Genomic DNA, 17455 nt, shown 5'->3' with positions numbered 1-17455 from the left:
AGTCCCACACCGCAGGAGGTAAATAGCCCTTAATTTATAATAACAATGGCTTGCCCGGCAGAACCTCCAGACCGAGAGGAAATATGTAAATTCCAAGCCGGCCGTAGCAGCAGCACGGGAGGGAAAAAAAGCCGCAAATGGCTGCGCTGCCCACTTCTCCCCCAAACTCGAAGCCCGGTACGGCTGAGTTGTTTGCAATGCCGGCAAGCTGAAAAGGTGACAAAATCTTACTTTGTTGAAGAGAAAGAGTCGAAGGGAAGGTGTTTTTGAGAGAGAACGAGCGTTCACGAGACCCGCTGGATGCGGGGACTGAGCGAATTCTGGGGAAGGGGCGGATCCAGCAAGCTTTTTTAATACTAGGCTCAGTCCCATCGGATTGGACAGGAGCAACCCATGTGACTGCTGGACCCGCTCCTTCAGTACGGAGAAGAACAGGTTATTTTCCATAATTGTGCTTCTTCAATAGTAATTTTATAAATAAATTTGATGAACGCAGAGACATTTTCAGAACTTAAGAGATTTGGACATAAGCCCCTCTGTCCATACTATGCATGATAATTTTATCAATTCTCTTAAGTTTTCTGATGTAGTATCAAAGAAGTGGATGTCTTTTGACAGCTAAAATGAGAAGGACTCACTGTGGGCAGAGACATAAATAAATGTTGAAGAACTTTTTTTTAATCAAGAACATCTCCAAAGGTTGCCACTATTCTTGTAGAACAAGTTCAAATGCAGGTACTGTCATTTGGGTAATTCAGAAATGAATTTTGTAACAGCTACAACGTATTTGAAAAACCAGTAAAGTGGAAATTCAAAACCATTAGTGAAGCCTTGAAAAGGCAAGAACCAATATTGGTCTTTCCTGAACACAGCAATTTGGCGCATTTAAAAAGATGGCACACCACATACATTTATTTATTGAAACACTTATACACATCCCATCTTAATGAAAACAGAAGTGGAAGAGCTTGGTGCCCTAACAAAACTCCCTAGATGTAAATCACAATATTCTCTTCTAATCCCAGCTTCACCCTATCCCGATTCACTGTTTTCTAGAAGGTTAAATGACAGGGTCCTGTGTCAGATTTCAAGGAGAAGGGTGTTTTCATAGGACAGGGGCTTCCATGAGAACGGTTCCTTCTGTTCGGTAAAATGGCAAAATTTAAGGGAAAGACTTTTTCTGCATTTCATCTTAACCTCATTTGGTATACTTTCTAGAGAGATTACTCCAACCTTATCAATGTGATGCACTTATTAAACCCACCGCTAAAATGCAACAGAGATTCTATTGCTACCGTGTTTCCCCGATAGTAAGACACCCCCGATTGTAAGACGTATCGGGGGTTTCAGGGGGGTTGGCTAATATAAGCCGTACCCCGAAAGTAAAACATATGTCTTACTTTCGGGGAAACACGGGGGTATTGCCGCCTCCCTCTCATCTAGCTGCCTTCCTTTTTTAAGCGGGAAGAAGGGCGCGCTTTCGCTGCCTTCTTCCGCGACCTGCTCCTGCCTTCGCTTTCGCCTCCTCGAGAGCCAGTGAAACTTGCCGGCGGAGCCGAGTTAGCCGCAGGGAGGAAAGAGGCGGCGGCGAGGCGGCGGCGCCTCCTGCTCCTGCTTTTCCCGGCGCTTTGCCTGCCTCCCCGCGACCGTTCGCTTCCCTGACTTGCCGGCGGAGCCGAGTTAGCCACAGGGAGGAAAGAGGCAGCGTCGAGGCGTCGTCGCCTCCTGCTCCTGCTTTTCCCGGCACTTTGCCTGCCTCCCCGCGACCGTCCGCTTCCCTGACTCAAGCCAGCTGGAAAGCTAACTGGAGTGGCGAGCTGGGGGAGCGGATGGCCGGCGGGAGGCTGGCAAAGCGCCGGGAGAACTGGAAGAGCCGCAGGGACATCGCAAACTTCCAAGCCTTCCCCTTACTCCGGAGTCACTCAGGTCTGCTCGGCGGATGGGCTCTGCTTTGTACAAAAAAAATGGGAAGAGGCGCTTCCTACCCGAGGGAAGAAGTTTGTGTGTGTCTGTGTCTGTGTTGGGCCGAGCGTGTGAACACAAGGGTGTGTGTGTGTGTCCAGGGGCATTGGGGGGAGGACACCACGGGGAGAAGCTCCTGGTGGCTGGGAAGCTTGGCTGGGAAGCGAGCAAGCGAGAGACCAGCCTTCTCCCGATTGCACGTCTCGCTCGCTCGCTCTCCCACCCGCTCCAAGGATGCCCTGGGGAGAAGCTGGGGACGCTCTCTTCAGATCCTCCTCTCCTCGCTCTGGGTGAGCAGCGCGGCGTGGCGGCGGTGATAGAGGAGGAGGAAGAGGAGAAGAACGAGGGCGGCTGTCGCCCTTGAGGAGGCTGCCCTGGAGCCCTGAGGTTGAACTTGGAAAAGGGCTCACGAGGCTCCTGTCCCGCGGCTGCCCTTCTGGACTCTGGGGAGATGCCGCCTTCGGGAACGCGACCCTTTCAATTTTTTTCCAATATAATACATACCCCGAAAGTAAGATGTAGTGGGGCTTTTGGGGATAAAAAGAAAGTAAGACACTGTCTTACTTTCAGGGAAACACGGTATGTGCTGCAAACAGTACCAACAAGTAAATGCTGCCACGTAACCAGATAAATCTCTGTTGAGGGCATCCACAAATTATATAGAAAAAAAGAAATCAAGGTCATCAGCCCACAAAAAGAACATCTCTGCGCAATTAGTGATCTGTTAAACTCTAAAAAGTGATAATGAAATGTTGCTGCTAGAACTGCATAATAACATTCTATTTAATCTTTAGAAAAATGCAACACATAGCAACTTATTTGGAATTTGATTATTCTGAATCATTCAAGGAAAACATTTTTTATCTGTATGTTTCCATTCTTGAAGCATTATAGTGTAACTATAGGTACTGCTGCTATGTCTTCTTTATTATGACATAAAACGTTTGTAGATTGTAAAGGCTGAAATTGCCAAGCCAGAATTCGCTTTTCATCTTAGAGAAACTTATTTTATAAATAAAAACCGAGTGGCAGAAATCTTCAGTGTCAAGATACAGGTAGCCAAGCAACTGTTGACTTGTGAAGATGGATAGAAGAAATCAGAATTCAAATCTTGGGATTAATTATCTAAAGAGGAAGGATTTTTGCTTTTTGTTAAGTAGAAACCTTAATTGCATGGCTTCTCAATTCTTGGCAATCAATCTACAGTGGTACCTCGAGATACGAGTTTAATTCGTTCCGGACCTGGGCTCTTAAGTCGAGCAGCTCTTATCTCGAACGACTTTTCCCCATAGGAATTAATGTAAATAATTTTAATTGGTTCCAGCCCTCAAAAAACTCACAAAGTTAGTCTAAATTATGCAGAAAGACATGTTTTTAATGAAGAAATGTACATGTACATATAAATGAATAATGAAGTTTCTTTCACTTAACTTGTAAACTTCCTTAAACTTTTAAATTTACATATGTTCAACTTCTCTGCCACCCAATCCTGTAGGACAGAGGTCCCCAACCCTTTTTGCACCAGGGACCGGCTTTAAGCGATCAAGAGAGGAATGGGTGAATGAATGGACGGAGGGTGGGAAGGAAGGAAGGAAAGAGGGAAGGGACAGGAACAGAGGAAGGAAGCAAGGAAACTTATGAAAGGGGAGAGTAAGAGAGGAATGAGTGAAGGGAGGGAGGGAGGGAAGAAGGTGGGAAGGAGAAAGAAAAGAAGAAATAGAGGAAGGGAAGGTAAAAGAGAGAAAGAAAAAGAGCAAGAAAGAAAGAAAGAAAGAAAGAAAGAAAGAAAGAAAGAAAGGGGGAAGGGACAGGAACAGAGGAAGGAAGCAAGGAAACTTATGAAAGGGGAGAGTAAGAGAGGAATGAGTGAAGGGAGGGAGGGAGGGAAGAAGGTGGGAAGGAGAAAGAAAAGAAGAAATAGAGGAAGGGAAGGTAAAAGAGAGAAAGAAAAAGAGCAAGAAAGAAAGCTGCAAGCACCCCCCCCGAGCCCCCCAGGCCGGCTGCAACCTTTTAAAACACGTGCGCCGCTTCGCAGCTGTCTCCTGAAGCCGAACGCGGAAGTTAGCGTTTGGCTTCAGGAGACAGCTCCTTGGCGCTTGTATCTCGAATTTGGGCTTGTAAGTAGAACAAAAATATCTCTCCCCTCCCAGCTCTTATCTCGAGTTGCTCTTAAGTAGAGCAGCTCTTATGTCGGGGTTCCACTGTACTTTCCTAACGTTCTTCAGCCTGTTTAGGACCTTGGGAATGAAGAGACGGTCTGGAATAGGAGTTTGAAGGGACCTTGGGAGTCTCCTAGTCCAATCCCTGCTTAGGTGGGAAACCCTGCAGACAAATGGTTATCCAACACCTTCTTAAAACTTCCAGTGTTGGAGCATTCACAATTTCTGGAGGCAAGTTGTTTCACTGATCAATTGTTCTAACTGTCAGACCTCTTCTCCTTTGTTCTAAGTTATTTCTCTCCTTGATTAATTTCCACCCATTTCTTCTTGTCCTACCGTCAGGTGCTTTGGAGAATAGCTTGACTCACTCTTCTTTGTGACAACCCCTGAGATATTGGAACACTGCTATGATATTATATACTAGCCTTTATGAGGAAATGAAATAGCATCCTACATAACATCTAATTCTGATCAAATGTTGTATCACTGTGCAAAATTACTTTATCTCTCTCTCTCTCTCTCTCTCTCTCTCCTGTAACTCATAATTGGGTTATGCACGATAGGGCAAAACCTTCTGAAGCAAGATACATCAAATGGACTAACTTAAATAAAAAGACAGTAAGGATGTCTTTGACTTGTATCTACAGGGCACAGGGTTGCCTACTGAATCTTTTTTTTAAAAAAACACAACCCTGGTTGTTCTTAAGTGAGACTAATCTGCTAGCTTTGGTCCTATGCCTTCGCTTGAACCTACTTTGTGAAAGCTGGCATTCTTGCAAATATCTTGGCTTCTTTCCAAAATAAGATTTGGGTTCTTAAGAGCTTTGCCCAACCTCTTTCTTCAATGGAGATAAATAAAACTCTGTACCCTGCTTCCTGGTTCTTACAAGGGCAATCAACAAGAATTAAAACTATTTTTCCCCTTAAAGAAAAAAAATCCCCGCTAAAAGCATGCAGCTAGAGCAGCTAAAATAGGTCATCAAATAATATTGACAATTCTTCACAAACACCTTCCTCATTATGGAGGGAGAATTTTTTATGCTTTGAAGTCGATGTTGACTCCTGGTGACTGCCTAGACAAGTCCCTGCAGTTTTCTGAGCAAGATTTCAGAAGTGGTTTTCCACTATGTGCTTCCTATGGCTGAGTGAAAGAGAAACTGGCCTAAGCTCACCCAGCTAGCCTTAGGCTTGAGGAAGGAGTAGACCTCTCCTGATTTCTATCTGGATTACCTTAACTCAGAAGTATCAAACTCAATTTCATTGAGGGCCACATCAGGGTTGTGTTTGACCTGGAGGGCCAAGATAGGCGTGATCAAGGTGGGCATGGCCAGCTAAACATCACTTGTGTCGGGGACACCTGTGATGGCCCAAGCACCCTCCCAGCGAAAATGAGTTCTTCAGCTCGCTTTCTGGCTGAGATAGGCTCCTGCAATCCTCTGCCAGTGAAAACAGAGCTTGTGGGGGCCACATGCTGTTAAGAGGCACCACGGGCCAGTCCTTCACTATTCCAAGGCAGTCCCACAGGCCACATATCTGGTCCCTGTGGGCCAGATCCAGCCCGTGGACCTTGAGTTTGACACCCCTGCCTTAACTATTGCATTCAATTGGGTCTCAAGGCCGTCTTTATGCTAAATAACATAAGACTATTAAAAAGAGCACCATCTTAGCTACTTAGAGCTACTTAGGTGAAACCACTGAGAAGGCCCTTTCTCTTGTTCTTGTCAAGTACAATTGTCATATATAGTATATAGATTCTCCTCTAGATTCTTAAAACAGAAACAGGATAATAAGGATAGAAACCTCAAATTTAGCTCTTTGTGGCTTTTAAATAATTGCTCACATTTTAGACAATGCTCAGAAACAAAGTGCCTACCAGCAATTCTTATGCTGCATTTAATACAGTGTTTTGTTTCCAAAGATCCTTCCATGAAAGCTCTAAGTAGAGAGCATTTTAGCAATCCTGTTTAAGCATAATTTGATAGATAATTAGTTGGCAGCAAAACTGGTAGCGCTAATTGAGTTAAGCACTTTGCTCAAACCAGATCAATGTATTTTCTGTAATGAAGGATATCACCCTCTCTAGGACCATCATCATGATCATCAGTGTAAAAATGAAAGGACAATGTCCTGATCAAATGGGAAACAAAAAGCGAATAAAAACAGAAATGCCATATCTAAACATAGGGCAACTTTGTACTTGGCAAATTGCAATTCCTAAAGCAATATATAACAATAGAACAGAACCCGATTTCTAGTTTAAAGCAAGAGAATTCCAAATAGATATAAGAAGTTATAGCATGAAATGTATAGCCTCCCATTTCTTTCAATAAAACAATATAAAGGTGCATCAGAAGAACTGCAGTAATTTTGTCAATTACTTGTTGGTATTCTCTTGGCTGATGAGAGTCATGAGAAATATGGATGGGCATCAGATTGGGGAATACTTCAATACAATTGCTACATTACCAGAAAAAATGAAGGGTATAAACAACACCAGCAAGTCATTTCTATAGTCATCACAGGACAAAATTTCAGGGAATAATTTTTAATCTGTGTATTACCTATAAAATTTAAATTAAAATCCATTCATTGTATCAATTAATACACCTGCATCAATATTGAAACAATATCTGAGATACATTAAAGCAGGATGAGTTTGATTGAAACCAAATCAATTGAAATTACTAATCAGGAATATTTAGTTTAATATAATTTTTACTTCCACTAAAAATGCATTCTTGTAGTTCGTGTAACCTATGTATTTTTCATTACCCAGAGGTGTAGATTTACCATTTAAAGAAAGCATTTAGTCAGGCTTTCAAAAATAATTTTCATTAAAAATGAGTGACTTTTGTAGTATTAATTACCTACACTAGTCGATAGGACTGAAAAGCTAATGCAACAAAAGCACTGATATTGAAAACTGGACTACTTCTATGAGTCAAACACATTTGGGGGTGGTATTTCAAGTGTTGGACTAAGTCAGACCAGTTCATCCTCAGTCACAGAGCATACATGATTTTGGACCAGTCGCTCTTAGCCCAACTTATCCCACAGAGTGGTGATGGTGAAAATAGAATGAGCAAGGTGTATTGAGTATGGTCCCAGATTTGATTTATTTGTAAAAATATGGGAGGGAGGGAGGGAGGAAGCAAGCAAGCAAACAAGCAAATCAGAGAAGAATTTTAAAATGGTTTGCCCTGAGCTCCCGCAGGAAAAGCAGGATGCAAGTTCAACACAATAATAAATAGAAGTATATAAATAGTTTCAGTAACTTCCATCAGCTCAGCGGTGAGTGTTTTCTTGAAACATCAGTAGCAAAGACACTTTCTAAACAGAATCTTTTCTGTTCTTTTCTGAATCTTTTTCCTGAAACAGATTACAATTGATATAAGAGAAGGATCGCTAGTGAATGCTGGTGTCTTAGGATGCACCACTTCTTTAGCAGTTAAGGAATGATACTGAATATTGACAATACTGCCAAGACAACCGGGTGGAGAAAAGGCTTGTTCCATTTGTCTATTTCTCCTTTCAAGGTTACGCTTAATTCCTTCGAAACATCACAAACATCAGAGAAAAACCTGTTCTTGTTTTGTACTTTGTTCAAGGTCATAGAAATAGGTTTTGGGACAATTACCAAGGATTCCCTGTTTCTCATAGTCACACATAGAGAACTCTACTCCTGATATGTCTATCACCTGTCATCAGAATAGGCTAACTCTTTATAGAACTTCAATAAACTACAATAATCCATTTTACTGGTTACTCTGCAGGTTAATGTCTCCGTTTCCTTCATGAATATTTTTTCAACTGAGTCAGGTGAAACTGTAAGAAATAGAACTTGATCTATTTCACCAGGAGAAAATGCTTATTGCTGTAATTTTTAAATAATCATGCATTTATTATGCATTCACTGGTTAACTTAATTCTCCTCTTATATATATATGCCAAAGAAACATCAAGTAACCTCTTTAAAAAAAGAGCTGCGAAGTAGCATTAATAGTAGGTTATTTACTGCTGGTGAGGGAGGAGGACTTTGTCAACTGTCAAAACACACTTAAAGCACCAAAAGGATCTCTTGCAATAGAAACTCCCATTCTTTTGTCCTCTTGTATGAAATGACTATTAAATATCACTACATGACAATTTATGAAAGCTCTATACTAGACATGCTTCATGGGTGCCAATACTTTAATATGATAATTCCACTTTGCTCTTCTCTCTCCTTTTTAAGGATTTACTGTGTACGATTTTATCATAAAGCCATCATTGCCACTCATTATGGCTCATGAGTAACTTGCTTACACCAAGCAAGGTAGAAATTGGGCGTTGGTCTTACCTGATATGCCACTGTTCGTAAGGTGGACGTCCCACCCACTCAGAATGAGGACCGAGTCTGTCATTTTTCAGAGCTTTCGCCTTTCCAGTACACTCCAAGCTTTGATGAATCGGAAGAAACAGACTTTATGTGGCAGCTCCCCGAAATCAGACACCATACTCTGGTCACCGACAAAGTCACTTCCAGTAAACATCAGCCCACCAACAACCCATGGAGCACAGTTCACAGACGGACTGACCTTAGGCAGGGCTGAATGCTAGCTCTACCCAACAAGAAGACACATATCTGCCAGGAGCAATGCCCCTTCTCCATTGTGTTTGGAGCTAGGATTCAGGATGGGAAATACCAAAGCCAAACATACCTTGGGTAGGAATGGTCCTGGTCTGTCTAATGCAGGAGTGGGCAATTAATTTTGCCATGGGGCCGCATGAGAATTTGGGATGGTTTTAGAGGGCCAGACTAATATAATTAACTCAGTTCTACCCAATACTGTATATACTATATACAGTAGTCGGTAGAACTAAGTTAATTATATAATTATAAATTATAATTATAAATTATATATATCATATATTTTATATTATATACCATATGTATAATTATATATTATATTATATTATAGATTATAATTACATTATAATTATAAATTAATTGCCCACCCCTGGTATTTGAGCATTTATTGGACTTTTGCAAAAGGGCATGAAAAGAGAATTTCTCCTTCCTTCTTTCCTCCCTCTATTTCTCCTTCCTTCCTTCCTTCCTTCATTTCTCCTGCCTCCCTGCCTCCCTCCTCCCTCCCTCCCTCCATTTCTCCTTCCTTCCTCCCTCCCTCCATTTCTACTTCTTTCTTCCTTTCCTTTCTCTTAGCTTCTCTTTCCCTCCCTCTCTTTCCCTTTTTTTTCTTTCTTTTTCTCTCTCTTTTCCCTCTCTCTCACAAAAACCTCTGCACCCTGTCATGTGTCTCGGTGGGAGTGTGAGAGGCTCTGCCGCAAATGCGGAAAGAAAGTTGCAACAAGTCAACTTACGGGAAAGGTGGAGAGTGCGAGGCGAGAGCTCCGGTGTAGGCAGCGCCATCAGCAGAGCAACAGGCACGACACAACTGCCGCTTTTTCCCCAGGGCGCTGCTTCTGCGTGCAGGTGGCGAGGCCATCTGACTCTACCGCGAGGCGTTTGTTTTTTGCCTGCGCGCATGCGCATGTGTGCAGGTTAGACTGGCCTCCGCAGGCCGGTCACCGACAGCAGCAGCCCGGATGCAGCCCATGGGCCACCCGTTGCCGAGGTCTGGTCTAATGGGACACCTCATGAACCCTCTGGATAACTCTGCGACCAAAGGCTATGTCTGCCGAAGCAAAAAAAAAGTCAATTTTGTAGTGGTGGATAAATTGGGAAGGAGACGCCCAGGTAGCTGCCCGGCAGACCTCTTCAATGGATGCCTGGGTCACCTAGACTGCGGAGGTCACCGCACTGTGGAATGCACCATGATGCCCTCTGGTCGCTGCAGCAAAGAAAGATCCTACACTTTTGATATTGTAATGTGAATCCACCTACCAGTCAAACTGCCTATATATTATGTATCAGTTCAGATACTTACGGTCCAAAATCACCCTCCATCCCCCAGAGGCTTTGGGGACTACAAAAAGGATAGAGTAAAACCTCTGCCCATGTTGGTCCTGTGGGACCTGCTGGATGGCTTGAATGTTCAGCAGGTGTTGGACTGCTGAGTATATAAGTGCTTTATTTGAGGTCACTTTAGATACAGAGCATTGGATAAAAAGGGGAAGGGATAGAAATTCCAGAGAGAGACCCTAATGAATCGTCTCTCAGCCCCATCTGTCTGGGTGGTCTGATCCCAGAAAAAAGTGGCAAACCATTTCTGAAATTTTGCAAAGAAAATGCATGAACTTGTCTAGGAACTCACCATGAGATGCACCAACTTTCTCAATTTTGGAGTTTCTAACACTGCACCACACAATCTGAAAGCATTTGTTATCATATGAACACAATGACATCGTCTTTCAGGCATTGCTGCTGAACATGATAAATTTACTTAAGTAAAGAGGTAATCTAGGCATATATGAAAGTCTGTGCTCATGTCATAATATCCCTCTTTAGTTTGAAACCTGATCATCCTTACTTGACAAAGTAGACTTAAATAATCAAGATGCTAGAGGGATAATACAATTAAAAATCTATGCCTACCTATTTTAAATTCAATTTACTTTCTGAGTAATACATCATTTTTGTAATCCACTGTATCAAACTAATATGACTTGAGTTATAATAAAACTGCCTTTTTACTAAATATATTGATTTTTATTGTAATCCACCTAGAAGTTACAAACATAAGTCAAAGAAGATATTTTTTAAAAAAAATCTAAATTTTGTAAAGTGTATGCAATTTAAAAATAAGGAATTCTCTTGCATTTTAGTAAATAAAAAAGAAACTTAAGTTTGTTTAAAATAACATCACAACTTGACTTTGTTGGCAGCTGAAGTCATGGTGTAATTCTCAAGAATTTTGCAATTTAGATGTTCATATGTAATTTAATACGAGGAAATGTAGCCTGTATTCATGGAACCATCAATCAAACAGGCAAAAGATCCAATAAACATGAGTTATTATTTTAAAAATGAAACAAATAAAAAGTGCCTCACTTATTAAGTAATTAGTTCAGCTTGAGTGATACTACTATCTCAAAACAACCAGAACATTCACCTGCAATTGGAGCACTGCAGAAAATAAATGAATTCAAGATAAAAATTGGCAACCCTAAAATGTTTTAATAAATGAGCCCAGTGGATTGCATAAAAGAAATTTAGGAAAGATTTAATCTCCCAGAAAACTCAGAATAAGCAAGAATTCTCCTAAAAATCATCCTTTGTCACCAATTTGAAAAACTGATGTTTAACATTCAAAACCTGGAACACTGGCTCACTTGATAACCAAATAAGCATTCTAGAATAAAGCAAATTGTATGATTGACAGCCTACTGGACTGTGCGAGTTTCACTGCCTTTGTATGTATTTCACTCATGCTTCATTTATTGTAGATTTGAAACATCTTGCTTACTGACAAAGTAAATCAGGATGGGGGCACATTTCTTTCTTTGAATATGCATGAGGCAAGGATTAGGAAACAATTGTTGGCATTATATGTATAAATTATTTACAGACAGCCTACTGGAGGCTAGTCAATTTCAACATGAGCAAAAGGGAAGTATATTAAATCTTGGCAACTTTCTGATTTGTTCTGGTTTCACTAATCAATTATGGGGCTGGTGTTCCACTGACAATTTCTGTGACACTGCATCACAAAAACAAACAAACAAACAAAAAGCAACCAGACAAAAGATATAGGTGTTAATTTGCCTCCATGATACAATAGGGACAACTTAATTTAAAAACAATTTAACGGTATAACTTATGAAGGCAGTGGCTTTTTCCCTACCTGGGGGTTCTAACTCATTCATCATATGGGATCCAGAAAAGGGTGGGAGCAAAGGGGTTAATAAAATTCAAGGCTGAAAGTTGGAAATGAGATTAAATGAGACGTCTCAGCCAGGAGTCTGAAGAAAGCCACAAAGCCAAAAATGTCTCCTTTAATACTATTTTCTATTTCTAGAATGCATTTTAATAACCTCTTTGTATATGCTACAATGATTTTAGCAAGGTCCATTTTAAGCAGATTTTCCACACTAAGAAGCAACACGGGTTAAAATAATTGCCTCCTGCACGTCATACATGAAACCCTCGGTTTAAGCCTGAAATCAGATAATAAAACCATGCAATTTAAGAAAGTATCTACAAAGAAAGTGACTTTCTTGACAAACATCCAAGGGCTTCAACGTACATCAGTCTCTCCCCATCAGCCATGCACACGTAGAAGCGCTTTCTTGCCAACTGGAAGACTAAAAAAAAACCAGAAATGCTTTTTGCCTGATGTGGAATTTCCTGATCAAATGTCACTGGGCAGAGAATTTCTTTGCTTTGGGGCAAAACTGTCAAAGGCTCTGGCACCTGCCATTTCCAATCTGGACTTGGAGAACAGTTAATACAAACCATTAGCTAAAAGGACATGGCACAAAATTGAAAGTGAGGGTGTGAAAGTTAGGCAAATGTTTCTGGGTATCCAGGAGAAATCTGTCAAGTATTAAGTATGAACACGACCTGGGCTCTTTATGGAAAAGATGAACACAACTGGGTATCTATGGTAATATATTTACAAAGCTCACTCTGACCATTAACGACCGTACATAACAAATGGCTTTTCAAATAAGCACAACCAACAAATAACATAAAAATCCTCCCTCTCCTGTTAATCCCATTCTCTGCAGCGTTTTATCTGCTTTGATTTGTCTGTTCAAGCACAAAGTATAGCTGAACTGCCACTCCACACTTAAAAATATTTACTGTTTCGACAGGACAATCTGGAGTTTTCTCCCAATCTAAGGCAGCACTTTGTTGCATTACATCATTACAGCTTTGTCATTTATGTGTTACCCAACAACACAGAGAAACTAATTCAGAAAGAGAAATGGGTAGACACCTGTATTCACAACCAATTTGTCAACTTCATTTTGCAAGAATAGAGGCAAAACGTGGAAGCAAAATATGCTGCTCACAGACAAGCTGGAGGATGTGATGGGTGGGGGGGGGGGGAGTGATCAATTTTAGATCCCTTGCTTACTTTCTTTTAGAGAGATTTAATGCCAGTGATGGTCGCACATAAGCATGGATTAGATTTAGTTCTCCTGTTTTATTTCTGTTCCTTTGTGATTATCCTTTGTGTCTCTAAAACTGCATCCTTTCTTTCCCCGGAGTGAGCTGTGAGTGCCTTTGACATGGCATTTTAACTGAGCTAAATAGTTCTGCTGAGGTCAGGCTTGTTATTGTAAGAGGCACTTGTTCCTCTGCCCATATGTACTACATCTTTTTTCCTCCTGTTTGTTAAAATCTTATGACGCTGTTTAAACTTATATAAAAATATAGAGGTTAGATCAGTAGAGCATTAACGTCTGAGCTAGAGTAGAAAAATGATTATCTAATCTAGCATTGTATTTCTGCTATGCCCAATTAGACAATTTTAGAAATGTCAGAAGTGGCCTTTTACTTTATCAATCCACTATCTGATGCAATCTATCTGTTTATATCTGGATATATTAGGACCTTCTATTTCAGGGCTAGGCAGCCTGTGGCATACCTTCTATTTTTAAACTGAAAATCATCAATAGAACTCTTCTATTATTTATCAGCTTTTTCAAATGGATATGCAGTCTCTAATTTTATACATCCCATTGAGCTATCACAGCTTAACAATTTAAATGACTGAATAGACAATCTCTTCGCTTCAATTGGTACATTTACCTCTTCTTTTTTTTCCATTTTAGCTTTTAAATGTCCTTTTGCCTTTTCACATTTTTCTATCTATGTGAAAGATTTAAAGTTGGGAGGAAAAACTTGATATAAGTAGAACATTCAGAGGACTCCAAAAGGTTTTATTTATTTTTTGCTGACAAATCTAGTCATTTGGGAAACACTATAAGAAAGTAATCCTTTGAGAAGCAACTTGTGCTGCTTCAGAGATAGTCCATCTGAGAAACAGCCCTGCTTCATTCAGAAAATAACATTACAATATTTTAAACTATGTATAGTTTGGGCAACTGATTTTCAATCATCACCATTATCAGAACATCCATGTTGGAACGTCCCAAGAAAAACAGACTCCAGAACAGATTTTATTCAATCCCAATTGGAGGTTATATTTTACCTTTTAAGCCCAATGTTAAAGAAATACTGGAACTAACATCAAGACATGCACAGACACGCACACACGGACATATGCGTGTATGCAAGCACACCTACACCCTGCAACTGAAAATTCTTTATCTAGAAAAAGAAAAAGCAAATTTCACACTGATGAATCCATCAACTTGTTACAAGTAACGGCTTGCGAGCATAGTCAATGTGATAAGAACGCTCACATTTTAATGATTGTTAATCAAGGATTCTTTCTCTCTCATGGTCTCTCTCTCTCTCTGAGTAAGATGAACAAAGCACTTAGGGAAAATGAATTGTTAGCTCACCAAATACTTCTAGATGTCAGCTACACTTCTTAATACCACTTAATGAAGAGCTCTCAGCAATTGTGATATATGCCAGAAATTGGTTCAATGAAACAATATTTCTTTGCTTTCATTTTCACAACTTCTTATTCCTTAAAGCCAAAAGCACAACCTAGTAGTACACCAATTTCAAAAAGGAAACAACAGGAAAACTATATATATCCAGCAGCCGTATCAAGATTTGCTTTTTCCCAGAGAGTAGACAAAACAAGATTTCTATTCTGGCCTGTCTGTAGTCAACAACACAGTGCTCAGCCTCCACCCACAATTCAAACAATATCTGATACATTGTTTGAACACCACATCCAAGGCCAAAGAGTAAAGTATTTTTTAACAAAATCCCCTACTGAAATGAGGAGGACATCTGTTTTCAAGATCCCCTTTAGAGGGGTGGGGGGAAAGTTACACTATTTTTCTCCAGTGAAAATCTTTTGAACTTCTTTCTCTTAAATTTATTTCTGTTATTCTAACTCCATTTCTCCAACTTAACATTTTAGAGCGGAGAGAGGATGACCAGCCCAGTTGGCTTCATGCCAGAGAGTACGACTCACAATCACTAAAAAATAAATTGTCTTTAATCACCACACCAAACTGAATTGTCAAAGTCTGACATATTCATCCGGTCTTGAAAGTTTTAAGTTCACACAAACAGTTATTTTCATAATTCTATCACTCTGCTCCTTCATTTCATCTCTTTAGTTACTTGATAAAAGATTCATCTTATTGGGGAAGGCTGAATGAGTAAAGAAGTCAAATGGCATTTCTTTATTATCAACAATTTAGCAATAGCACTAAGACTTATATAATGCTTCACAGTGTTTTACAGATATCTTTAAGTGGTTCATCACGTCCACATATTGCCCCCAACAATCTGGGCCCTATTTTACCAACCTCGTTTTTCCTGGAATGAGCAGTAAATTAGCAATTGTTAGTTTCCTTTGCCATGGAATCTTTCTTACAATTGTTCTGAGTTTTTTAAAATATGTGTTTACAACGTAACTTTAGTGTCCCTTATAAGAACTAGAGTAGTGTCACCCTCCCACAATGAGCCTACTGCTGTTATTTCTTTGACTAAATATTTCTTACTCATTCATAATCTGAATTTTAGATATCTATCTAATGATAGATATCACTAGATAGATGTATATTTCAATCTGGACCTTCAGATTATTCTCCAAACTTTTCTAATAAAGTAGATCAGGGAGCTAACAAAGAAAGGAGTGGACCTTCTCAGTAATTTAGTGACATCTAATCTGGTGTTATTCACCCAGTGTGATTTGCCTGATAACACTGAAAAAATGGCAATTTTTCACACTTATGACCATTGTAGCATCCACACGGTCATATGATAAAAATTCTGATCCTTAACAACTGGCTCACATTTATGACAGTTTGTTTGCTTGTTTGTTTATTGGATTTGTATGCCACCCCTCTCCGAGGACACGGGGCGGCTCACAACATATCAAACAATATAATAATATACTATATCTAAAAATCCAATTAATATAGCTTTAAAAGACTTTAGAATTCTAATATAATTTTTAAAAAACCATTCATCACCATTCATTCAACAAGTTGTGGTGTCCTGGGACATATGATCACCTTTTGAGACTTTCTGACAACAAATTCATTGGGAAAACCAGATTCACTTAACAACTGTGTTGCTAACTTTAAAACAGCAATGATTTACTTAACAATTGGGGCAAGAAATATTGTAAAATAGGGCAAAGCTCTCTTAACAACTGTCTTGCTTAGCATCAGAAATTTTGGGCTTAATAGTAGACATAGGTTGAGGACTAGCTGTAAAACAACATTGCATTGTATTGTTTATTTTATATTTTAATATTTCTATGTATTGCACTCAGAAGTTGAGTAGTGTAGCCCAAAACAAATGCTTAGATAGAATAGCTCTCAGGATACAATTTATACTACTCAATGACAGATACTCAAAGTGGAAAATGTCATTTGGAATCACGACCATAAGGAACACGTTAACAAAACTTATACTTCCTAGGGAGGAAAAGCTGCCATCTGTAAACTAATATAGTACTGCAGGAAAACATACAAATTATTTAAGGGAGGGGTGTCCAACCCCTAGGCTGCGTACTGGCACTGGTCTGCAACCCACCAAGTACCAGGCCATGCAATAAAGTGACGCCATATCTATGCCGAAACAGGATCCAGGTAGGACATAAAGCCATATGCCTCCAGTCCATCGAAAAACCATCCTCCAAGGAACCAATATCTGGTGCCTCGAAAGTTGTATGCCACTGGTTTTAAATGTTTGGGACAGTGGTATACCTGGATGCATTCCAAATCTGAATCTGTGTTTCAAATCTAATCTTAGTCCAAGGTTTAGATTTTAACTTGAGCAAACTCTTCTCTTCTATTATATTACATTAATGACAGAAAACCTTAAATCCCTGTCTGAGGGAGATTGACTGTTTAAAAAATGAATGAATGAATGAATGAATGAGTAGTAAGCAACAACTTTGGTAGCCTATATGCAAAAGCAAACTAAGTTTTAATCAAAAGAAGGAAATACAAAGCTTGATGTAGCATGAAATATCTTGAGACCAGTTTAGTGAAATTAACTAGTAGTTTAATAAGAAAAAAAGGCTGATATATGAGAGTACTGCAATTTCTTCATAGAAATTAACATTTCAATCCTGTTTTTATCTAAAAGTCATTAAACTGTGTAACATGAATTATTGGAACTGTAGCAGAGAATTAACTCTATTCATCAAGGAAGTCCAAACAGTTTAGAGTGCATCTGTAATGAAAAAATAGCTTCACATTTCTATCTCTTCTCATTAAAGTAAACCAGTTTTCCCTTTCTCAGTATATAAAACTGTCTTCTCTTCATGTAATTT

At 39.7% G+C, this 17455-nt stretch overlaps 1 protein-coding gene across 7 annotated transcripts in view; it reads right to left on the bottom strand.

Moving 5' to 3' along the window:
* CTBP2 (C-terminal binding protein 2) overlaps positions 1 to 17455 on the bottom strand; it is a 310474-nt gene that overhangs the window by 191155 nt on the left and 101864 nt on the right. The window contains exon 1 of one of the 7 annotated variants that reach the window (XM_070752513.1): positions 14544 to 14805. The exons of 4 other annotated variants lie outside the window; for them this stretch is intronic. The gene's annotated coding sequence lies outside the window, so the exon portion shown is untranslated. Of the gene's footprint in view, positions 1 to 8460; positions 8479 to 14543; positions 14806 to 17455 lie in introns of those variants that run through there. 2 more of the 7 variants (XM_070752519.1, XM_070752516.1) reach the window with 2 other exon arrangements.

Source organism: Erythrolamprus reginae, chromosome 5 (assembly GCF_031021105.1).
Source record: "Erythrolamprus reginae isolate rEryReg1 chromosome 5, rEryReg1.hap1, whole genome shotgun sequence".
NCBI classification, from domain to species: domain Eukaryota; kingdom Metazoa; phylum Chordata; class Lepidosauria; order Squamata; family Dipsadidae; genus Erythrolamprus; species Erythrolamprus reginae.
The sequence above is the reverse complement of the archived record's forward strand: the minus strand, read 5'-3'. Positions and strand labels throughout refer to the sequence as shown.